The sequence below is a fragment of the Silene latifolia genome, chromosome 2 (genome assembly GCF_048544455.1).
Source record: "Silene latifolia isolate original U9 population chromosome 2, ASM4854445v1, whole genome shotgun sequence".
Taxonomy (NCBI): domain Eukaryota; kingdom Viridiplantae; phylum Streptophyta; class Magnoliopsida; order Caryophyllales; family Caryophyllaceae; genus Silene; species Silene latifolia.
The window spans coordinates 141374896-141400444 of record NC_133527.1 but is presented as its reverse complement, the minus strand read 5'-3'; positions in this window follow the sequence as shown (position 1 = coordinate 141400444).

Genomic DNA, 25549 nt, shown 5'->3' with positions numbered 1-25549 from the left:
TGCGTGGTTAAAACTTTGGCCATTGAAGATATCGGTATATCAATCCTCGCAACTCGATCATAGCAACTCGATCATAACTAGTATGTTACTATGATTCATTTAGGCTCTTAAGTAAATCTCAAGGTTGAAACTATTGGTCAAATGCTTCATAAACTTAGTCAAAAACTTGTTTAGACTTTACATTAGTCATTTTCTTCCAAAACTTTCTTTTGGTCTCCTCCTCCAAAACTTTCTTTTGGTCTCCTCGTGTAGTTATCTTGAGAATATACTCTTATGTTTACTACACTTGGTCTCTTTAGTCATATAGAATTAACTTGAGACCATAGATCTCATCTATTCGGTATACTATGTAAATAGATATACCTTTATTCAAATCATTCTCTCTTGCGTAGATCTTCATATACACAAGTACACAATTTTATCTTGCCTTGTGTGTTGTGTCCTCATTTTTATCCCACTCTATCTTTAGAATAAATACACTATAGATTCAAAGATAGCATATGAGACACAAATTAATGATGTTGAAGTATAAGGAGAACTATCTCATGGATAGACTAATAGTAATTGATTTCATATGTGTACTTGGTGATTGACATACCTTTAAGAGAGTTCATAGACTCAAAATCGCTTCATAAATGATCATACACAAGCCTTAAGCATGTGGACATATAATGAAACCCGTCATTATAATTTTCTATTAGATCACCTTTAAGTGAATGATCTTATGTTTCAAAACGCAAGCATTTAAAGATGAATTTTAGAACATTATAAGGATAAATGATAAAACGGGTGACTTGGGTTGCAAACCAAGTCACCATCATCCAAAATACAACTCATTATCCAAAATACCTTTCCATGTCGAACACGGAAACTTAAAGTTCTAGAATCCAAAACATAACTTAAAATAAGACAATGAAAAGCAAAGCTCCATAAAAGCTATCCTTAGCTTCTCCATGGTTTCTTATGCTTGCTTTTCCTTTCCTTTGTCTTTGCTTGGTGGAGGCCCTATTTACAATAAAAAGGGGAGATACATTATCACAACTTTGCATCATAATACCATAGTTGAATTAGAAACATAAAAGAAGGTTAGTCATTTACCTCTTTGGATTGATCTTTCCAGCTTTGATATCACCAAGGTATTTGGAACAATTTCTTTTCCAATGTCCCATGCCATTACAATAATGGCATTTATCAAGAGGACCCTTCTTGACTTTGGAGGTGCTAGCTTCACAAGACTTAGCTTTGGTGAATGTCGGAGCTTGCTTTTTACCCTTTCTCCCATTCTTCTTGAACTTCCCCTTACTCTTTATGCTTATGTTAAGCACATCCTTGGGAGGGTTCACATTTAACCCCATGTCCCTCTCGGCTTGCACAAGTAACTTGTGCAACTCCTCAAGAGACACGTCCTTGTCTTGCATGTTGAAATTCACCCGGAATTGCACATATGCCTTGACTTTGGACAAGGAGTGTAGAATCCTATCTACGATGAGTTCTTTAGGGATTTCAACCTTTTGAATTTTCAAGGTCTCGACAAGCTCCATGAGTTTGAGCACATGAGGGCTAACCTTTTGGCCCTCTTTGAAGTCGAGATTAAAGAATGCCGCGGCCGCCTCATATTGGACGATCCGCGGAGTTTGTGAAAACATGGTCACAAGTTTGGAGTAAATCTCATTAGCATTGCCCATTTTGAAGGCTCTCCTTTGGAGGTCCGCCTCCATCGCAAATATTACGACATTTTTCATTGCGGCGGACTCCTTTTGGTAAGCCTCATATGCTTCCCTAGTGGCCGCGGTGGACCTAGTGGAGGGTTCGGGTGGAGAGGCCTCGGTAAGGTAACGAAGCTTGTCGTCACCTTCGGCGGCTAATTTGAGTTGGGCATCCCATTCGGAGAAATTTGACCCATTCTTTTCAAGTTTACATCGATCCATAAAGGATCGGAGCCAAGACGAACTAGCGAGAAGTGTAGCATTAGGAGTTGGTGTTGCCATTTGTTATGAAAAAGAAGTGGTCTACAAAACAAAATATAAGGAGTAAAACAATTGTCGTTTTAATAATACTCGTAAAAATGTATGATTTAAACAAGTTATATGCATTTTTCTAGTGACCTCTACCCAACTAGATAAATGATTCCAAGACCCAAATTCATATCGACTTAGGCACGGTGGGGCCGATACATCCTTTATCAATACAACTCGGTGGATTAACGTTTAATCGATTCTACTTTTAGAACTCTTGGTCGATAATATTACATTAACAATTATCTATAGCCCAAAACACATCGACAAGGGCACGGTGGGGCCGATACATCCCTTATCAAATACTTTTGTTGAGTTCAATCCAAATTTCGAATAAATGTGTCCATGATCCAAAACCATATTAACTTGGGCACGGTGGGGCCGATACATCCCTCATCAACATGAATTCGGTGGATTAACATTCATCACCCACTTCCCCTACGTAACAAGGTTTGTACCCCGGTGTGGCCGAGTGCACTCCCTCACGAAATAGGTTTTCATGGTTTCTACTATTTGGTAAGGCTATGTCTCAATTGATAGTTTTAGCGAGAGGTCATGTCAATTTATTATCTATCACGTTTTAAGTGAACTAAAGCGGTGAACTACGATAATTCTAATTGACACGGTCGATAAACTCGATAAAAGACAATGCATGTTTAGTTATGGCGATTTAGCGATGCATGTGACATAAAATAAAATGCAAGCATAAAAATAAATAAATCCTAGTATGGCCTTTCCTAAAATAGAAAAACTATTTAACTATTACATATTCGGAAACCAACTCCATTGGTCCCTTGAACTTCGGTTTTGGCACGCATCTCGAGGTAACACCGTCTTTATGTATCGCCATTCTTGAAGAATTCGTCTTTTGGAACTCCGGAATGAATAAAATTACATAATTTCCTATTATACATTTGTAACTAAAATAAAATAAATCTATTAAATTACAAAACTGTGATACGAGATCACAATAAAATTACAACCGAATCGATATTCCCATACATTTCGGGAAATACCAATTAAAATCTAAGGCCATACTAAGTAAAATTACATAATTCAAAATTACATAGATTAAAATTATGACAATCATAAAGAAAAATGCAGCATTATAATATGTATGAATATGCTTAATTTTATGCTAAATCGCCTTTTAATTAGCCAATATCGTATATTACTCGGTTTTTACGGATTTGCGTGATTTCAACATTTTTATAATCACAAAAATACATAAACTCATATTTATGCATAAGTTAATTACCCTAACCTCTTAGGACTCAAAATATAGTCTTCACTAATAATTTGACCATAATTAACCCATATTTTATAAAATTGTTCATAAATGGACCAAAATTACAAAAATAAGCTATTAAACTTCAAATAAATCACAAAACTTCAAATAAATTCAAAATTTGAAATTTAAATTCATGAACAATCTGGAAAAATTCCATGACACTCATAATGTTCAAAATCTTAGGTTAAAAATTTCGAAAATTTTCCGGAAAAACAATGTTGCGGTTTATCGATTTTAATAAAATAATCATAAAAACATGGAAAAATTATTTTCATTAACTTTTCAATTTTAGATCTGAAAAAGATAATAAAATGCAATATTACACGTTTTTCCTAAGTCATAGATTATGTTTTTTAATTTTCCACTAATAATGTCACTATTTATGCTATTTTTCTTCAAAAATTCATAAATCATGCAAAAAGACTTCTTTATAGCCAATTATTTTACACACATCTTGTAAAATTGCATGTGACAACATATTAATTTTTTATGACCATATTCAAAATTTAACTCATATTACCCTATTTTTCACTTAAATCCGAATTTAATAATAAAAAATTCATTTTTCGAGCATAACAAGTCCAAAAATTATGAAAATTTACAGGTTATCTCAAAATAATATATGTGACAACATATCCAAAAAACAACTTAAAATTCGAAGTATAGCTAATTTTAGACCAAAAATGACATTTTTACTCATAAAATCACATTTAAATGCCATTATTGTAAAATATGAACAATAAAAATCCGAAAAATTAACCAAAATATCCTAAAACATTTTAGGACCAGAAATATTAACATGCATGTAATAATTTCGTGATATATCTTAATAACACAAATTTTACAAGTTTTATTTGTTATTCTTATAACTCGGAAAAACTTTTAACCAATTTGCATGCAAACAACCGTGGCTCTTGATACAGATTGAAGGAAATGTAGATTCATATACATATTAACATACTCATATATGTCTAAATTAATTTGTCATAAAATTAAAACGGATTTTATGCATGCAAACAAATAATATAATAGAAGAGAAATCATGTCCTTACATTGTTGATTTCGGATTTAAGGGCACAAAAGAGATCACCTTTCTCTTTTGATCTTGAGCTTTTCCTTATGGATGAACAAGATCTAAGTATAAGATCTCTCCCTAAGCTTTATACCCAAGGCTTCTCTTAATTTTAATTAATATTACAAATACTAGTATAATATTAATCAAGTAGAAAATTGAACCAAAATATTTATAAAACACTTAAAAATTTTGGTTTTATGGAGGGAGAAATAGAGAGCTTTTTATTTCTCTAGAATACTAATTTTGGATGAATGAATAAGAATCAATTCACTAACACATTTTAGTGTAATATTAGGTAAAATTAGATGAAAAACAATGATGGTTTTTTGTCATCAAAAACCGGGTGAAGGGGGGCTTTATGGGTGAGCCAATGCATGAAATTGTTGCTCTTAACAATGTTCATAGGCTTGCATGGCTAGACCATTAGGCAATCATTATGTTTACTTAATAAATTAATCAACACAATATTACCCTAATACCCCACTAATTTCGGTACAATCATAATATGGAGTCCATATTATTTTTGTCAATTTCTCAATATGTAACATGTCACATGTAACATAAATTTGTTATGTATTTTTAACATATTAAAAATCAACGTATTAATAAAATACGTCACATACGACAAATCGATTTAGTAATTTCATAATTACTTGTGCCGAAATATTTTACCAATTTATAAATCGTATTTACAAAAATTCATTCAATTCCGATTGTTTCCTTAAACAATAATTTCATCCGAGTAATGAAACAATTCAATTACTCAGACCGTATCTCATTTAATCACATTTCAATTTGATACATAAATTTTACTTCCAAAATCGTCCGTCAATTTTCAAGTAATTTAATTAACTCGTAACATTATACGATTAATTAAATAATCAATTAAGAGTGTTGCCCTATAGGTATGACCTAGGGGGTCAACTGATCACCACCGTCACACGACAGTAATGTCAAACTCTAGTCAGCCAATCATTACCGATATATGTTGACCAGTTGACGGTAACAAAATTACTTCCCAATTGTATTCTATATAATGAGATTTAAACATGTGATCATCATGATCAACAGTCGTGATCGCATTATTGTCGGAGGACACATATTCCAACACTTCTTTATGCATCATATCATGTCGCAATATGGTCGCAGTGCGTTGATATGTAGCTCCAGCATTGATTAGCCCAAATGGCATAACAGTATAACAATATGTGCCCAACTGAGTGACGCAGGCTGTCTTATGCATATCTTCTATGGCCATTTTAATCTAATTATACCCTGCATACCCGTCCATGAAGGATAACAACGCGTGATCTGCTGTATTATCTACCAATATGTTGATGTGTGGTAGAGGAAAGTCGTCTTTAGGACTCGCTTTATTCAAGTCTCTGAAATCAACACAAACTCGGATTTGCCCATCCTTTTTGGGTACGGGGACTATGTTAGCCACCCAGTCTGAGTACTCAGAAACTTTGATGAACCCGGCTTTGAATTGTTTATCGACTTCTTCTTTGATTTTAAAAGCCCACTCGGTCCTCATCTGACGAAGCTTCTGCTTTACGGGTTTGAAACCTGGTTTGAATGGAATTCGATGCTCTGCCATATCCTTGTCGATCCTTGGCATGTCCTTGTAAGACCAAGCGAAAACGTCCTTGAACTCATGTAGGATGTCGATGAAATTGGCCCTTTCAGTTGGGTTTAAGGTCGTCCCAATCCCAAGTTCTTGGGGTTCTAGTTCGGTTCCTACGTTGATGGGTTCGGTGTTCTCTATAACTGGTGCCTCTTCCCCCTCTTGCAATATCTCTTTAACTATGTAGGGAGGTAATTCGACTGAGTCTGGGTCAGGATCATCCTCATTATCATTGTAAATAGAATTGCATTCAGAAAAACACATGGAGTAAGCAGAATCGGATTTATTCATATTAAATTTTGAAAATAGCTGAAACAAAGAAGCCATCTGTTCAGTCAGTGGCGGTAAAGGGACAGCCGCTGGGACATTTCCCATGCTGCTGTTACTATGCGATGCTATGCTAGGAGAAACAAGGGGATGGGGAGTGACGACAGAAGAAGACTCTCTAGCGACTTCTCTAGACTCAGACTCTGATTCCCACTCCAACTCCGACTCTGACTCGAATTTGTTGTCTTCAGGTTCTCCATTGAATATCTCTCCTTCTCCAGTAGTGACCTTGAAGAGCTTTCCTTGGTTGTTGGTCCACTTGATCGACGTTCTCCATCCTTTCTGCTGATTCGATCTGGTTTCGATGATTAGAGATGTCAGGTTGAAATGGTCATCTAGAAGTATCATGGTAATGATCTCATCCTGTGTTGCCCTGACAAATCGGTCTTCTCCAAACAGAAGGCTAACAGCTTGTTCGTCTAAACAAGGTGTTTGACGAGTTTTGACGATATGAACCGTTTCTGAAGGGATGAAGTAGCAATCGTGGAAGACCTCGATTCCACCTAGTTTTATTCCCTTATAGTGCCAAGGTTCGGGAAACCCAAGAAAGTACTCTTGCTCCCTTTTCTGACGAAATATCCATTTAGGGTAGGGAGATAAGATCGCATTTGGATTCCTTTGTTCTTACGGTTTTGAAATTGAGTGAGCATTTCCAGGGCTTCTTCTTTCGTGGGTTTGTATCCCAATCCTAGTGGTATCCTTTGAGAGTTTCCTTCTTTGTAAGGTGTAAAGTTATTCTTCTTGGTGGGATTTAATGACATTCCTAGGAAATATCTGTGGGACTTGAGTATGTGGTTGACCACCAAAGTGGAGTATGGGTTGAAGTATAGAGGTCCCAGTTCGCTCTCTACAAGATTTATGATCTGAAATCCCCCAAGCTCGTATACTGGGTCTGTGACCACTTGATTGCTTGACATTTTCTCTATCACAGCCTTGATAGGTGACGAAGTGATCGTCACTACTTTACCATCTAGAGAAATTTTGATTTTGTGGTGCAAGGTGGATGTTACCGCTTTGGAAGCATGAATCCAAGGCCTTCCCAGAAGTATATTGAAGGATGCCTCGATGTCCACTATCTGCAAATTCGCCTTTCGCTCAATTGGCCATGTGGCTATAGTGAGGTTGATTAGCCCCACTACTTTACGCCGTGTTCCATCGTATGCTCGAACACCTTGGTTGGTAGGAGTCCAATCTGATTCTTTCATGCCCAACTTGTATGCTGTCTTTAGTGGTATGACGTGGAATGCGGAGCCATCATCCACCAAAGTCATTGGTACCTTCTTCTTTAAGCATATGACTGTAATGTATAGAGCAAGGTTATGACTGGCACCAAAAGGAGGCAAATCCTCATCTGAAAAAGTAACTAGGTTACTTAGCTTAACTGAGTCTTGGAAGACTAGGTTGACTACATCATCAGGTGTAGAATCGTGTGCTGCATTCAATTTAGCCAATGTTTGTAGTAAAGCTTGGCGATGGGGAAATGAACTCGCAACTAATTGCCAGACTAAAAGATCATCCTTTGTCTTCTGCAGTTGTTTTAGTATATGGTCAGTAGATGTATCTTCACCATCATTTGGTGTGGTGACTTTGGTGTAAGTAACTAGACCATTAACGGTAGGACCGTTCTGAGAGACATTTTGATATGGACGCCCTGAGCGAGTAAGGTGGTCTATATCTTGGTCTTCGCTAGCCTTGACTATATCCTCACTGACCTTGACTAGATATTGTTATGTGAGGAATTCGTCTTCATCGTCATCTGTCCATATTCCGTTGACGATATTGAGCTCTCTCAACCTGATGATTTCGGCTTCTAGACTGATTATTTGCTCGACTAGATTGTCAACTACTGCGATTACCTCTTGCATTGTAGACTCTTGTGATAGAATTGGAACCAATGGCATGTCTCCCTTAGGTATGGCACCTGGATTGCGTAGGGATGCCACTACAGCTTCCAGTTCTGAGACTTGCCTACTCACACTCTTTGCCCATGCGATAAAAACGGCGATGGTAGGAGAAATGGTGGAATAACTCCCTTCCTCTTCTATTGCATCTTTGACTGGAGAAATGAGGTGTGAACAATCCAAGGTGGATTCTTCATTTGTGATCATCAGAATTCCAAGAGGATTCTGAGTATTGTTAGGCTTACCTCTGGAAGGTATGGGTAAACGACCATCTTCGATCTTATCCTGAAGGACATATTTCAGTTTAAAACATTTCTTTGTATCGTGTCCCTTGCCTCTATGATATTCGCAGTATGCGTTCTCATCCCAGAACTTAGACTTCTTCTCTGGGTCAGGCGTAGGTCCTATGGACTGGAGCTTACCTTGTTTCATGAACCTTTTCAGAGCATTGGAGTATGAATCACCAATGCTCATGAACTTCCTTTGCGGGTTATTCTTCTTAGCAGATTCAACAAGATTAACCTCATCGGTCTTGCTAGTAGAGCCATAAGAACGACTCGTTGAACCCTGATATACGACCTACCTGTGGACATGGGCCACGTCTCGGTCTGTGGATTTGGGCCACCTACCGGTCCGTAGTCACGGGCCACCTGCACGCTAAACCAAACTGTGGACATGCAGCGGTCTTTTAAAGCCACGCTCGGCGGCGTAAAAATGCTTTCGACCGGATCGCCTTAGATCGGTCGGTTTCGTCTCGGTAAAGGTCTCGAAACGATTAGAGATGTTCGGAGTCGCCACCAATCATTTATGGGATGCTTGGATCCCGTTCGAATCCACTTTATACCTAGGTCAATCAAGGCAAAAAACGGTGCTTGACATAGGTACTAAAGATAAGGACTCGTCCCCCTTTTAGTATTCTATGCCTAAAATGACTCTCGTACGCCCTGGATAAGGCCATCCACTATCCAAAGGTTCTGAGTAAGGGGTGAAGGTACGTATTGGGAAGCCCTTTAATCGGACACCCAATCCCGCCCGCGTTAGCGGCCTCTACTGATCGATCGTGGTTGTTTAAGTGCAAGAGATGATAAAACGGTGTAAATGCATGAATGCACATCCAAAAGTGTTAACCTAACATGTGAGCTTTCTAAGTCGGTATGTTAATCCAAATATCAGGCATAAGATGTCAAGTTGGATTTATGGTTGATTTTCATGTGAGAACGAAAATTAAACATCCATTTACCCAGTTCGGGTTATGATGCTTAACACGATCCATTTATTGAAAAAGGGTGTCAAATGACAAAGTGTAAAAAATGTAAGCTTGTCAATCTGATCCGTCATGTATTCGGATTAACCGTAATCGGGATCGTCCTAGACAAGTGCTAAAAACGAGGCAGAACAGTGCCAGGCAGCCCCTTTGAGCCGCGAGCCTATTGGCGATAGGAGGGGCTCTGCCCTGGTTTTGAAATGTAGAAAACAGACGGCCTCTTGGGGCGCGAGCCATGAGGTGTCTCCTGGTTGTTAAAAAGGTTGTTTAAAACCGTTTTTGTGATTAATGATTTGCAAGTATTGTTTGCATGACTCGGAATAATTACTATTATGTTAGTAATATTCGTTGTTGGATTTGCATGTTTGAAAAACATATTAAAATGTGTAAAAGGAAAATGTTTGATTTGAACTAATTATGTTAAGTTCAATTATTTGTAATTAGTCAAGTTTGTCATCGTACTCGGATTAAACCGACATGGTATAAACAAACAAGGATGATTATGAGTTACGACTAATATGTTTGCAAATGTAAATAAATGAGAAAAATGGTAAATGAAATAAAAGGGTGCTAAAATACCCATTAAAATGTAATTAACCAACAATATCATCGGGTCACGGAATAAACCGTCATGGTATAAAGAACCAAGGATGATTTTTGTAATGGCCAAAATATGTTTATCATAAAAATGAATTAAAATGGTAAGTAAAAGAAAAGGATTTCTTTTAAAATGTAATCAACCAATTAATATCACCGAGTCACGGATTAGACTGTCATGGTATAAGGAACCAAAGGTGATTATGATTTATGGTTAAAAAGTTTGTCATAAAAATGGTTTGAAACATTCGAAATGGTAAAAACCGTAAAAGGAAAGAAGTAAAAATAAAAGAAAGTGTTGAAGGAAAGACGAACTCAAACACGTTTGAGTCTGACCTGGGCACCCCATTGAGGCGCGAGCCACCTTGCACAATAAGGGGCTTCTGCCTTAGGCCAAAACTCAGTTTTGGCTCGTCTAACCTAAATTTGAATCGTGTTATGCATCGTTTGTGTTTATAAACTCATCAAAACAGTAAAGACATGAAATAAAGTGAGTTGTTTACACCCTCAAACTTACGTATATTGATGTTTACGTGGTAGACGACTTTAGAGACGGTTTTCTCGTTGTGACTACTCGCGATCAAAGAAGTTTAAAAAGAGTGCCTTAAAAAAGGATTTGGTTTTGAAAATATGTTAATTAAAACATGTTGATTAATGTTGAGTTGGTCGAATGGGTCGGCCGAATACACGGCGACGGTACCAAACAATATGTGTAAGGCTTGTGTTTACGATCGGTAGGTCGTAAACACGTGTCGATTTTGTGACTTAGGAAGTCGAGTATAGAAGTTTAAGGGAGAAGGAGGGGGCTGACTCTCGCGTGAAGTTTATAGTGTGTGATGGTTTTGACTCTAATTAGGGTCATTTTAATGGAAATGACATGATGAAAACATTCATGGCATTATTTTTGACATTCGAGATTTGGGTTGACTCAGGTTGACTCGAGTTGCGGGTTTCTGAGTCGGTTTTGGGTCCGAAGACGGTTTTGACTCTAATTAGGGTCATTTTAATGGAAATGACATGATGAAAACATTCATGGCATTATTTTTGACATTCAAGATTTGGGTTGACTCGGGTTGACTCAGGTTGACTCGAGTTGCGGGTTTCTGAGTCGGGTTTGGGTCCGAAGACGGTTTTAACTCTAAATAGTGTTATTTTAATGCAAATGAAGTTAGAAAACTTTTGAAATCATTTTTCATATCCGAGTAGTGCATTAAACCGTCTCATATATAGCCAATCCACGCACGCATATCAAAAACACGTTATAGTCCGATCATCATCGGGTGGTTTTTGGAAGGTGCAGATACTGGGTATCTACATAGCCCCCACTTTGACTGAGGCTTGGACAGGGCAAAAGTCAAAGTATGGCCTCCAGGTCAATCGAAGATTACAACCTGAAGACCATTGCGACGTCGACGCGACTCAAAAGGGTTTGAGTCGAGGACCTGCCGTCGGGAAGGGCGACGTCGAGGCAACTCGGGGATTCGAGTCAAGGACCTGCCGTCGGGAAAAGTTTAGAGTCTGTCGACTTTCGATTCTGGTCGTTTAAAGTCCATTAGACCTCGTATATAAGCTCGCCAGCCACAAGAAGGAATCATACCTGAGGCATCTTCGGGATACGTCCTTGAATCATTTGCGCGCAAAGGCTCGCCAGCCAGTGAAAATGAGTCGTACCCGAGGCATATGCGGGATACGTCCTTGAGTTGTTTGCGGACAAAGGCTCGCCAGCTGTGATAAGGAGTCGTACCCGAGGCATCTTCGGGATACGTCCTTGAGTTGTACCTTGTTTGGGGACAAAGGCTCGCCAGCTTGTGAAAAGGAGTCATACCTGAGGCATTTTCGGGATACGTCCTTGAGTTGTATCTTGTTTGCGGACAAAGGCTCGCCAGCCATATGTGTTGTATGGCTCGCCAGCCATCTATGGTCGAATGATCGACTATGGAAAACAGCATGTGTGACATCCATTTGAAAATCGGCACTCGCTGGGGAGTTAAAAACTCCTCAGGACTCACCGGGGATATGAGTTGTTGCTCGTTGGGAGGTAGCGTGTGCCATGTAATTGACGGGGTTTAACCCCTTGGAATTGATGGGTCGCCGTTTGTTGGGAAGAACCTAGTCCTCAATTGGAGCGAGTTTGTCTTCTCAAGATTACCTGCAGGGTTAGTGACCACACAAATCCGCAGTTGTATAGACAAGCATGTAGCACGCAAACGTACAAGCACATAAGCATGTAAGCATTTATGACGTAATATCCCGCGTGAGGGGAGATAAGAGTTTTGAAAGTTGTGAAGACTAAAATTGAGTCTTGTTGCGTGTAGATCCGTGATTTGATAGATTGGAGACACGTGACTGTTGGGACACTGACTCACACAGACGCATACTGACAGACTGACAAATGGGCAGCCGTGAACGTGACACAAAGTCAGTGTCGACACAACACGGGAGTGACTCTCACAGACTTTGCACATGTAAGTGCAACTCCTAGCCAAGAAAAAGTGACAACGCGTATCAAATCCCTGAGGTAGAAGGTCGGCTCGGCTGGGGAACATGAATTGATTATCTTCTCCAGACATCTTCGCCACCATTTTCTTGTTTTGAGATCCCTTCTCGAGTTTTGATGATTCGGAGAGCGGAACCAAGACCTTGTCGTCGTCCGAACCGAGCACTAGGCTATGGGCGGTTTTATTTTGGACTGTAGTTGAGACTCAAAAGATGTTTGAGGATAAAGGATGGGTGGCGTCTCGAAAGAGAAGCCCCCAGAGTGAGAAGGTGGGAATTTGATAAAATGAGGAATGGGCGACGTCTTAAGGAAGAAGCCCCCACTAAAGAGGTATAAGATTAATTTTTACAGCTGGGTGGGCTGCTTTTGAGGATTGATGTTATGGTTGAGATCGAAATGGATGCGCGATTGTGTCCTTGTTGGGGGACTGCCTACGTATTCGCGTGTTTGCGAAATCATACCAGATCGTAGTTCTGAGCTGGTTATTGAGGATTGGAAATTGGAAGGGTTGTGAAAGGAGGATGCGGTTGTACCCTTGTAATAGGACTGCCTACGTATTCGCGTGTTTGCGAAATCAAACCAGATCGTAGTTCTCAGCTGTGTGTGCAATGGGTTGCAAATTGAAGGTGTGAAAATTGAATGTGTGTGGGGGTGTGGTTGTGTCCTTGTAATAGGACTGCCTACGTATTCACGTGTAGTGAAATCAAACCAGATCGTAGTTCTGAGTGTGTGTGTGCCTAAGCGAGATGTTAGGACCTTTAAGTGTGTGGGTCACGACGGTAAAAGACGTTTGGTGACTCGAAAAATTGATTTGAGATAATTCCTCCTTGATCATGAATCGAAGAGGTGTAATTTTTGAAAATGTTCCTTATCATGTGAGCACACTAAAAAGTGGACCCTAAGGGTAGATTGGGTATGTCCCGTTCTCGGTAGCAAAGCATTCGAGGACTCCGTATCTGGGTCAGGGTGAAAATGGCTTCGACATTATGGAATATGGAGCTTGGTAATAATGGTTTGTTTTGAGATAAAAATGAGTTGAGCGTCACGACGAAAAATTCCGTTTGGTGACTCGAAGGTTGATTGGAGATAAATACCTCTTGATCATGAATCGAAGAGGTGTAATTTGTGAAAAAGTTCCTTATCATTTGAGCACACTAAAAAGTGGACTCTAAGGGTAGATTAGGTATGTCCCGTTCTCGATAGCAAAGCATTCGAGGACTCCGTGGGGATTGTGGTGAAAAATGGCTTTAACATTAGAGAATGTGGAGCTTGGCAATAATGGGTTTGCTTAACCGATAAAAATCTGGAGCAAGAATTTTGTGGTGTTTAGGCCGAAGGGTAACGGCTTGTAGTGTGGTGCGGAATGGGGTCTCTGGCTTGATGTGGCCTGAGCACGAAATGATTGGTAAATAATATGGGATCAGATTTCCATGTCTGGACCTTAAAGGTTAAGGTGTGATATTATGAGCTTGAGGGGAATCCTCAGAAGCCTAGATAGGTCTCCTTATAACAGTCTCTAGAAGGACTTAAGGGTGAAGCAGTGTTGGTTGTGATCTTGAGGGAAATCCCCAGGATCTTAGATAGGTCTCCCTGTAACAGTCTGTAGTAGGGCTTAGGGGTGAAGGAGTTTTGGACTTGTTTGTCCTGGACTTGGTATTTTGGACTCATGGGTCCTGGGCTTTGGACCTGTAGGCCCTGGAGTGGGTGTTTTGGACTCATGGGTCCTGGGCTTTGGACTTGTTGGTCCTGGACTTTGGATGTTGGTGTCGGACTTGTTGGTCCGAAGTTTGAAAAGTGAAATTGTGGGAAAATAACGAATTTGAATTTCACTATTTCATTTTTTTGAAAAGTGACGGTTTTGAATTTCGTCAGTTGAAATTGTGGGAAAATAGCGAATTTGAATTTCACTATTTCGTTTTTTGAATGGGATGGTTTTTAATTCCGTTGTTTGGAATTGTGAAAATAGTGAATTTGAATTTCACTATCTTGTTTTTTTTTATTTGAAAATGACGGTTTTAATTTCCGTCGTTTGAAGCTGGTGAAGATAGCGAACTTGAATTTCACTATCTTGTTTTTTTTTTTAATTTGAAAGTGACGGTTTTAATTTCCGTCGTTTGAAATTTGTGAAAATAGTGAATTTGAATTTCACTATCTCGTTTTTGTTTTGGCTTTTGCCTTGGCTTTCGCTTTGGCTTTGCATGAATGGAGATTGGCCGAATGGCTTTTGGGCTTGGGCTTTTGATGTTGGCCTTTCGCTTTGACTTTGGGTGAAGGGCTGTTGGCTTGGGCCTTTGATTTTGGCCTTTCGCTTTGGCTTTGAGTGAATGGTTATTGGCTTGGGCCTTTGATTTTTTCATTTCGCTTTGGCTTTTGATTTATTGGTTCCTTGCCGTCCTTCGTTCGAGGCAGGTAATGGTGCAGACGGGGATGTACCCGTTGGTGAGAGGTTGATTCTTGGTGATGGGACGTTTTTGTGGGGAATGGGCTTGCCTTCCGTCATTGACCATGAACAAGGAGATGTTCTGGTTTTTTATCTAGGTTCGTCGTAGAATCCCTTTGATAGAAGCTCGTTCTAAATTGGGCGCTAATGAAAGGTTTCTATTGCCAGACATGGAATAGGTAAAGAGAATGGACACGGAGTTTCGAGTCCTCTGCTTACTCGGTACGGAACGTCACGCGAGTGTACTCACGTTGAACTTGAACATATTGTTTGTTTTAAATCAATTCTCAAATCAATTCTCGTTGTCAACGGGAAATGGTAAAGGGGAGAATATATGATAGATGGAAATTATGCTTTTATTTAGATAAATAAGATGTTAGCACAGACTCGATGAATATATGTGAATCATGAGGACAGCCCCCAGTTTGTCACTTAGGAATAAAAGGACAGACACTAGGATAGATATGAGAAAGCCTAAGACTCGGACTCGGACTCAGACTTAATCGTAGATATGAACTCCTAATCATCATGTTCCTCCTCGAAGGTCTCTTCCGCAGCATCCAGCGGCTTGAATGTCTGGTTTTGAGCATTGACCCACTTGATCACTTCACTCTCGTTGTTGGGGATGATATGAGGACAATAGTCGATGAGGCTTTTATCTCCTTTCAGAAAGAGGTGTTCATGAGGGTTATTTTCATCACTTGGTTGGCATAGGGATGAAGCTATCAGTTCATGGCTGTCGATCATATTTTGAATAACATGTTTCAGTTTGAAGCATGTTTCAGTGTCATGACCATTTCCTTGATGATATTGGCAATAGGCATTGCCGTCCCAAAAACGAGATTTCTTGCATTCAGAAGGGTCCGTAGTGGGCCCGATTGGTTGTAGCTTCCCTTCAGTCATGAGCTTTTGAAGAGCTGCGACATAGGTTGTGTTGAGTTTAGTGAATGTCCTTTGAGAACGCTCAACCTTGCTGTTTAACTTGAGACATCCGGGAGGATTGTCTTGACTGAGAGGTGCAATTATGATTTTGCCAGCTTCAATCATATCTTGAATAGCATTCTTGAGTTTGAAACAGGTTTCGGTGTCATGGCCCTTGCCTTGATGGTATAGGCAATAAGTAATTCCGTTCCCGGATCGGGCTCTTTTATGTTCTGGTGGGTTCGGAGTCGGGCCAATGGGATGCAGCATTCCTTCTGAAGCAAGTATCTCCAGGGCGGTGTCATATGTCATTCCCAGATCTGTGAATATCCTTTGATGTTTTCCCATGGTTCCAACATTGGTATTTTTTAGGATGTTTTTGTGAGTTTTATTTTGGTCAATCCTGGGCGAAAAAAGGATTTGGTTGTTGTCAATGGGAAGTTTTTAGGATGTTGCTTGGCATTTTGAAAGGGTATTTTGGTGAGGTAATTTCTTTGTTAGTAGGTTCGTGGATGTGGGAACCAGCGGATGACTCCTCATTTTCAACAGCTGTTGGTTGGTGAACGGAGGGTTGGTTTTCTCCTTGATGGTCAAGTTCATTTTTGGTACTACCAAACCTTTTCTCCAAGTTAGCTACCCGAGTGTTCAAGTCATCGATAGCCACTTGCAGCTTTGAGAATATGTTGTTGATGGAGACGGAGAGCATCATTATAGCACTTTGTAGGCCATCTTCGTCAATTGCATGAATTTTCTCATCGTCAGGAGAGACGAGATGAGAGCAGTCTAGGGAAGATTCCTGACTGCGTCCAATAGGATTTTTCGGAGGGTTATTTTTGTGGTTTGTTGAGGGAGGTAATGGTAATTCACCCTTTTCGATCATATCAAGGATGGCACCTTTCAGGGGGAGACACATTTCAGTATCGTGTCCGCGACCTTGGTGATATTGACAAAATAGTTTTCCATTTCATCTTCGACCTCGCTTGCTTGGTAAAGGGTCTGGAGTTGGACCAATTGGTTTGAGCTTTCCTTTGGAGATTAGCCTTTCCAAGGCTGTCGCATAAGGCATACCCAAATCAGGGAAGGACCTATGAGGTCGTCTGGTTTTGGTTTGGTCGTTGGCCAGTAGCCGGCTTTCAAGAAGCTTAACCCTTTGCTCAATATCAGAACAGGTAAAATTCTCGGTTATCATTTTGTCCTCAACTTGGGAGAGACGAGTGCTCAAGATTTCCACGGTAGCTAGGAGTCGAAGGACCATATTGTTGATTTCGGCAGAAGTCATGGCAGATGAAGGTTGATCAACTTTTTGAGTTTCTGGTTGGCAATTGACGGCACCCAAGGGATTCCTATTTGACATAACGATAGGCGTTATAACTTGTCTTGGCAAGGTATTGCACAAACAAAGGCAAGTGCGACACATATGTATAAAAGGCAGTTATGTCGTGAAGATGCGACGGTGTGACTAGGTTATGAGTTCATTAAAGATCGTGAATGACCTCTTGTGTTTGAACTCTTGGTGCATGACTTTGAACTTAGACTTGAGTGTCAACTTTGGCATAGTGATGCCTAGACAGACGACTTCTGACTTAATTTGGAGGTTTGTCGATGGAGTGACGCCGTTGGACGAGATATGTACACAAACTTGACCTTTGACCCGTAATGTAGGGGAAAGACGGGTTTAATACCCGAGAGGTTTTGACTCTGCTAACGCCATTGAAGATGTCTCGACAATTTGGCGACACGACCTAGACCAGAGGTAGGTACTAACTTCGGCGGAGACTCAATGTTATCTAGACGACTTGACTTGAAATCGACCGGACTCTAATCGACTCGACGCTTAATCAGAAAGGTGGACTCAAATTTTCGAAAATAGAAATTTTCAAAAAAGATTCATTTGTCGTTTTATGGACGGCTTCCGAAGAGTAGGGATCTTCAAAAGGTCGGCCAATTGAAAGGGTTGTCTTAGGTTTGTTTTCAAAAGACGGTTTAAGTTGAGATTGCGGCGGCTCTGAAAACAACACGTTGTTTCCGAAGACGGTTTTTGAAATTCCGAGTCACGCATTTGAAAATCGAGAATCGAAGAATTTGGAATTGTCATCACAATGGCCATGAAAACGGTTAAATTTGTTTTCAAAAGATTTAAAATTTGGTTGAAAATTTGAAAACGGTTAGATTTGTTTTCAAAGATTGAGTTTTGAATTTGAAATCTGAAAACGGTTAAATTTGTTTTCAAATATTTGAAATTGAAATTTGAAAACGGTTAAATTTGTTTTCAAATGATTTGGTTTTGATTGAAATATGAAAGTGGTTAAATTGGCCTTCAAATGATTTGATTTTTGATTGGAATTTGAAAACGATTAAATTCGTTTTCAAATGATTTGATTTTGAATTGGAATTTGAAAACGGTTAAATTCGTTTTCAAATGGTTTGAAATTGGATTTCAAATCTGGAAACGGTTAAATTGGTTTTCAAAGATTTAATTTTGAATTTGAATTTTGAAAACGGTCAAATTTGTTTTCAAATGATTTGAAATTGAATTTGAAATCTGAAAACGGTTAAATTTGTTTTCAAATATTTGAAATTGGAAATTGTGAGGATTGAAATCGTCATTACAACGGGTTAGAAAAGCCAAATTTGATTTCGAAAACGAGATTTGAAATTTGGAAAGTTGCACGGGTTGAAATCGTCATTACGACGGTTTAAAAAACGTTTTAGTTTGAAAACTGATTTCGAATTTTGAAAATTTGAGGGTAGAATTTATCATTACGACGGCATGAAAAGGGCGCTTTGAGAATGTAACGGTCGGCGAGGGACCGACTTCTGAAACGGCAATTATGACGACGTAAAAGGGAATTTTGAAATGGTTTGTGAAAACTGAGTTTGAAAATCGCCATTACAACGGCATGAAAAGGTGTATTTGAAATGGTTATAAAAAACCGGGTTTTGAAATGGCCATTATAACGGCATGAAAAGGTGTATTTGAAATGGTTATAAAAACCGGGATTGAAAATCGTCATTACGACAGTCTAAAAAGGTATTTTTGAAACGGTTGTAGAAGATCGGTTTTGAAAATCGTCATTACGACGGCCTAGAAAGGCGTGTTGTTTGAAATGGTTGTAGAAAATCGGGTGTGAAAATCGTCATTACGACGGCCTAGAAAGGCGTGTTGTTTGAAATGGTTGTAGAAAACCGGGTTTGAAAATCGTCATTACGACGGCCCTAAAAAGGCGTGCTTTTGAAATGGTTGTAGAAAACCGGGTTTGAAAATCGTCATTACGACGGCCCTAAAAAGGCGTGCTTTTGAAATGGTTGTAGAAAACCGGGTTTGAAAATCGTCATGACGACGGCCTAAAAAGATGCTTTTGAAATGGTTGTAAAAATCGGGTTTGAAAATCATCGTTACGACGGCCTAAAAAGGCGTGCAACGGTCGGCGAAAGACCGAGGTTTAAAATGGCCATTATAACGGCGAAAAAAGGTATTTTGAATGGTTATAAAAATCGGGTTTGGAAATCGTCATTATGACGGCCTAGAAAGGCGTGCAACGGTCGGCGAAAGACCGAGGTTTGAAACGGCCATTATAACGGCACAAAAAGGGTGTTTATGAAAGTTTGAAATGACATGGAAGGACTTATGATCACATAACACATAAGCAATTGCAGTTCATTATATTATGCATAATGCTGACACGGGATTTGGCTTAAAAGGGTGGGTTACACACCAAGCAATCAAACCCCGATTTGCGAGAGGGATACCAATCCAAACAAAATGTGTAAGGAGGGTGCCCTAGCCTCGTGCTCGAAGGTGATGAAAGCTCTTTGACGAAAAAGAATAGTGTAATGTCAACGGTATGCTTGACTCAATCGGGATTCGAAACGCGGGGATGAGAAAACTCACGCCGACGGGACGAGCCAATTGGTCGATAAAGGTTAGGTTGTGGGCCCGGACAAGGAACCCGACTTATGACCGTAATATCAATTAATGCACTTTAACCACGACCTCTTTCGAGTTTCACCTCTAAGGATCACAAAGACACAAGTGTCCTAGTTTTTCCCCAGCGGAGTCGCCAATCTGTGGACATGGGCCACGTCTCGATCTGTGGATTTGGGCCACCTACCGGTCCGTTGTCACGGGCCACCTGCACGCCAAGCCAATCTCTGGACATGCAGCGGTCTTTTGAAAGCCACGCTCGGCGGCCTAAAAATGCTTTCGACCGGATCGCTTTAGATCGGTCGGTTTCGTCTCAGTAAAGGTCTCGAAACGATTAGAGATGTTCGGAGTCGCCACCAAGCATTTATGGGATGCTTGGAACCCGTTTGAATCCACTTTATACCTAGGTCAATCAAGGCAAAAAGCGGTGCTTGACATAGGTACTAAAGATAAGGACTCGTCCCCCTTTTAGCATTCTATGCCTAAAATGACTCTCGTACGCCCTGGATAAGGCCATCCACTATCCAAAGGTTCTGAGTAAGGGGTGAGGGTACGTATTGGGAAGCCCTTTAATCGGACACCCAATCCCTCCCGCGTTAGCGGCCTCTACTGATCGATCGTGGTTGTTTAAGTGCAAGAGTTGATAAAACGGTGTAAATGCATGAATGCACATCCAAAAGTGTTAACCTAACATGTGAGCTTTCTAAGTCGGTTTGTTAATCCAAATATCAGGCGTAAGATGTCAAGTTGGATTTATGGTTGATTTGCATGTGAGAACGGAAATTAAACATCCATTTACCCAGTTCGGGTTATGATGCTTAACACGATCCATTTATTGAAAAAGGGTGTCAAATGACAAAGTGTAAAAAATGTAAGCTTGTCAATCTGATCCGTCATGTATTCGGATTAACCGTAATCGGAATCGTTCTAGACAAGTGCTAAAAACGAGGCAGAATAGTGCCAGGCAGCCCTTTTGGGGCGCGAGCCTATTGGCGATAGAAGGGGCTCTTCCCTGGTTTTGAAATGTAGAAAAAAGACGGCCTCTTGGGGCGCGAGCCATGAGGTGTCTCCTGGTTGTTAAAAAGGTTGTTTAAAACCGTTTTTGTGATTAATGATTTGCAAGTATTGTTTGCATGACTCGGAATAATTACTATTATGTTAGTAATATTCGTTGTTGGATTTGCATGTTTGAAAAACATATTAAATTGTGTAAAAGGATAATGTTTGATTTGAACTAATTATGTTAAGTTCAATTATTTGTAATTAGTCAAGTTTGTCATCGTAGTCGGATTAAACCGACATGGTATAAACAAACAAGGATGATTATGAGTTATGACTAATATGTTTGCAAATGTAAATAAATGAGAAAAATGGTAAATGAAATAAAAGGGTGCTAAAATACCCATTAAAATGTAATTAACCAACAATATCATCGGGTCACGGAATAAACCGTCATGGTATAAAGAACCAAGGATGATTTTTGTAATGGCCAAAATATGTTTATCATAAAAATGAATTAAAATGGTAAGTAAAAGAAAAGGATTTCTTTTAAAATGTAATCAACCAATTAATATCACCGAGTCACGGATTAGACCGTCATGGTATAAGGAACCAAAGGTGATTATGATTTATGGTTAAAAAGTTTGTCATAAAAATGGTTTGAAACATTCGAAATGGTAAAAACCGTAAAAGGAAAGAAGTAAAAATAAAAGAAAGTGTTGAAGGAAAGACGAACTCAAACACGTTTGAGTCTGACCGGGGCACCCCATTGAGGCGCGAGCCACCTTGCACAATAAGGGGCTTCTGCCTTAGGCCAAAACTCAGTTTTGGCTCGTCTAACCTAAATTTGAATCGTGTTATGCATCGTTCGTGCTTATAAACTCATCAAAACAGTAAAGACATGAAATAAAGTGAGTTTTTTACACCCTCAAACTTACGTATATTGATGTTTACGTGGTAGACGACTTTAGAGACGGTTTTCTCGTTGTGACTACTCGCGATCAAAGAAGTTTAAAAAGAGTGCCTTAAAAAAGGATTTGGTTTTGAAAATATGTTAATTAAAACATGTTGATTAATGTTGATTTGGTCGAATGGGTCGGTCGAATGCACGGCGACGGTACCAAACAATATGTGTAAGGCTTGTGTTTACGATCGGTAGGTCGTAAACACGTGTCGATTTTGTGACTTCGGAAGTCGAGTATAGAAGTTTAAGGGAGATGGAGGGGGCGGACTCTCGCGTGAAGTTTATGGTGTGTGATGGTGGGTATTTATAGAGAAATGTGGGATGGTAGGTCGGTTGAGTTTGCTTGGAGGCTAAGGAGACACCCCATTGAGGCGCGAGCAAGCCTGCTATGCAATGGGGTGCCCTGTCCTTTTCAATTTGGACGTGGCCAATTCTCCATCCATTATTGATTTGTGGTAATCAAATAGGATGTCGTGTAACAATATGGGCATCTAATAAGATGATTTTGGTGTTACTTGGGGTAGGTGATTTGTGTGCTTGACTCGGGTTTGACCCGTGTGAGTCGGGATTTGAATTTGGAGTCGGTTTTTGGCTTGGTGTCGGTTTTGACTCTAAGTAGGGTCATTTTAATGGAAATTACATGATGAAAACATTCATGGCATTAATTTTGACATTCAAGATTTGGGTTGACTCAGGTTGACTCCAGTTGCGGGTTTCTGAGTCGGTTTTGGGTCCGAAGACTGTTTTGACTCTAATTAGGGTCTTTTTAATGGAAATGACATGATGAAAACATTCATGGCATTATTTTTGACATTCGAGATTTGGGTTGACTCGGGTTGACTCAGGTTGACTCGAGTTGCGGGTTTCTGAGTCGGTTTTGGGCCCGAAGATGGTTTTAACTCTAAATAGTGTTATTTTAATGCAAATGAAGTTAGAAAACTTTTGAAATCATTTTTCATATCCGAGTAGTGCATTAAACCGTCTCATGTATAGCCAATCCACGCACGCATATCAAAAACACGTTATAGTCCGATCATCATCGGGTGGTTTTTGGAAGCTTCGGATACTGGGTATCTACACTACCGTTTTGGACAAGAGTCCTTTGCGGATGTCGTCTTCAATTCTCGTTCCTAGCACAGTCAAGTCTTTGAAAGATTTTATGTTTTGGTACCTCAGAGGGTTTGCATAAATAGGTCTTAAATTATCCAGGAACTTTTTCACAAGAGTGGCTTCGTCTGGACGTTCAACAAGTTGTGTGCTAGTCTTTCTCCACCTACTTAGGAAGTCGGTGAAGCCTTCTTTCTCATTTTGGGTAAGAACCGTTAGAGTGCGCATATTGACTTGAATCTCAGCATTATCTGCATACTGTTTAGTGAACTCAATCGCGGCATCATCCCAGGTAGCAATTTTCTTGTGTTCCAAGGAGTAAAACCATTGCTTAGGAATAGTGTCAAGAGATGAAGGAAATATCCTTAAGAACATCTCGGGTTTGATGCCTTTGATAGACATGTAATCCTTGTAGGCACGAATGTGGTTCAAAGGGTTTTCATGCCCCTTGAACTTTGGAATGTCAGTCATGTTAAAGTTGGTTGGCAATTGGGCATTTACAGCCTCATACTTGCGATTATTCTCCCTGTAGATGTCATCTCCCTTAAGGTACATTAGTTGCTCCTCCAAGTATTGGAGTCGCTTTTCAGCTTCAGTAGGACCTAGTGGGGGGTTGACTTCTGGTTATTCAACAAAGGGTGGAAGGTTATCATGCACACTCGCGTCAGGAACATCGTTCTCTGCAGGAGGAAGCCTAGTTTCTACAGCGACAATTCGGCCTTCAATAGCGTTGAGGCGAGCATAAGCTTGGTCTTGGCTTGTTTGGAGACGGATGAGCGCAGCTAGGATTAGATCATTACCATTCTGAGTTGTTGGGGTTGACCATTAACGCTTGCGTGACTAGTTCCAGGCATCTTGGAAACTGGATAGGAGATCGACGACGAATCAAAACAAGATCGACCATTTTAGCACACTTACTCCAAAAAGGACTCGACTTGTGAAGTGGGAGTGTGCCACTGGATGTGTTAAGTGAGGTTTGAAAATGACAAATTTTGAAATGTTTGTCCTAGGCAATTGTAGTGTAGTTGTAGGAGTGCTGACTCAAGGTGAGGTTTTAAAATGAGCCCTGAGGCCCGAATTTTGACTGGATATTTAGACAGTGTAGTCATCTCGCTATTTTAGGCCACTTTTGAAAGTATTTACATTTTAAAAGGGATTTTGATTTTGCAAAATTTCGTCATAGTTTTGTTTACAAAGTGGTGATCACGTATATGATACAAACATTCATACAAGCATTATAACGGTATGCTGAGTACATTTAAAAGGGTTTTGGCTTAAAAAGGTAGGTTGCCATACCAAGCGATCAAACCCTGGTCTGTGGAGAGGTCCGTGCCAAATAAGAGTAAGGTCGGTTCCTAGTCCATTTCCTCGAGTAGTGAAAGCCCTTGATACAAACAAGAGTATGTACCACGGTATGGTTGACGTCAATCTCTATCTATCCTTAGGCCCAGATAAGAATTTGGACCGTCCAGACGGGACGATTGGTCGAATGGGTTGGGTTGGGCCTAGGAAGGCCGAATAAAACGACCTAAGAAGGTCGAGTTATGAAAACCGACAACTGTCTCGTATAAACTATTCCATAACCTCGTTCAAGTTTCACCCTGGGTAACACGTAAGTGTATTATCCCCAGCGGAGTCACCAAACGGTGGACATGGGCCACCCGCGGCGCACGCGGAAGCGCTTGAAATAAGCGTGCATTTGTGGAGTCGCCACCAATTTTTATGGGAAATTGGAACCGTTCGAATACCTCGTGTCATGTCAAGACATAAAGTAGTCACATGAACACTAAGAACTCGTTACCCTTAGCATTCTATGTCTAGAATGACTCTCGAAGATGCCAATGGACACGGATGTTCACAGAGATCTGGAGTAAGGGGTGAGGGTACGTATTAGGAAGCCCTTTTACTGAACACCTAATCCTGCCCGCCTTGATAGCGGCCTCTACTAATGATTAGGGAAATTATTCATACTTCATATGTCGTCGATGTAATGCATGCAATGCAACATCCAACGTTTTAAACCTAGCATGTGAATTAAACTAAGTCGGTGAACAAATAGTTTAGCAAACAATTATGTCGAATTAGGGTTTAGAATTAATTACATGTGAGAAACAAGTAAATAAACCATACATAAATAAATAACGATAATTAAAAATACAATGAATTACAACGGATTAATTGATTTACGTCAAAAATACATTCGAAACGGAAATTTGAAGGAAAGAAAAGAAAATAAAAGGGTTAGAAACAAAATAGGACAGATTAAGAGTGATATTACGATTAATTTTCAATTAATTACGTAATTAAAGACTAGGTCAAAGCGAGAACGGATGTTCAGGGACAGAACTGAACTCAGAATAGGCGCAGCATCTGCTGCGTCCCTTAGAAGAGGCGCGGCTATTCAGGCGTCTGTTCTTGAGTTGAGCTCTGGCTGTGAAGTCAGAACCGCAGATACTTAATATTTGTTGGTGTGTTTGACGGTTGATTATCGATATTAAACTCAAGTGAAAGTGATTTAACATATTAATTACATATGAAACCGTCATAAAAGCGATAAAAACGGATTAAAACGAATTAAAACGGGTTAGAAACGAATTAT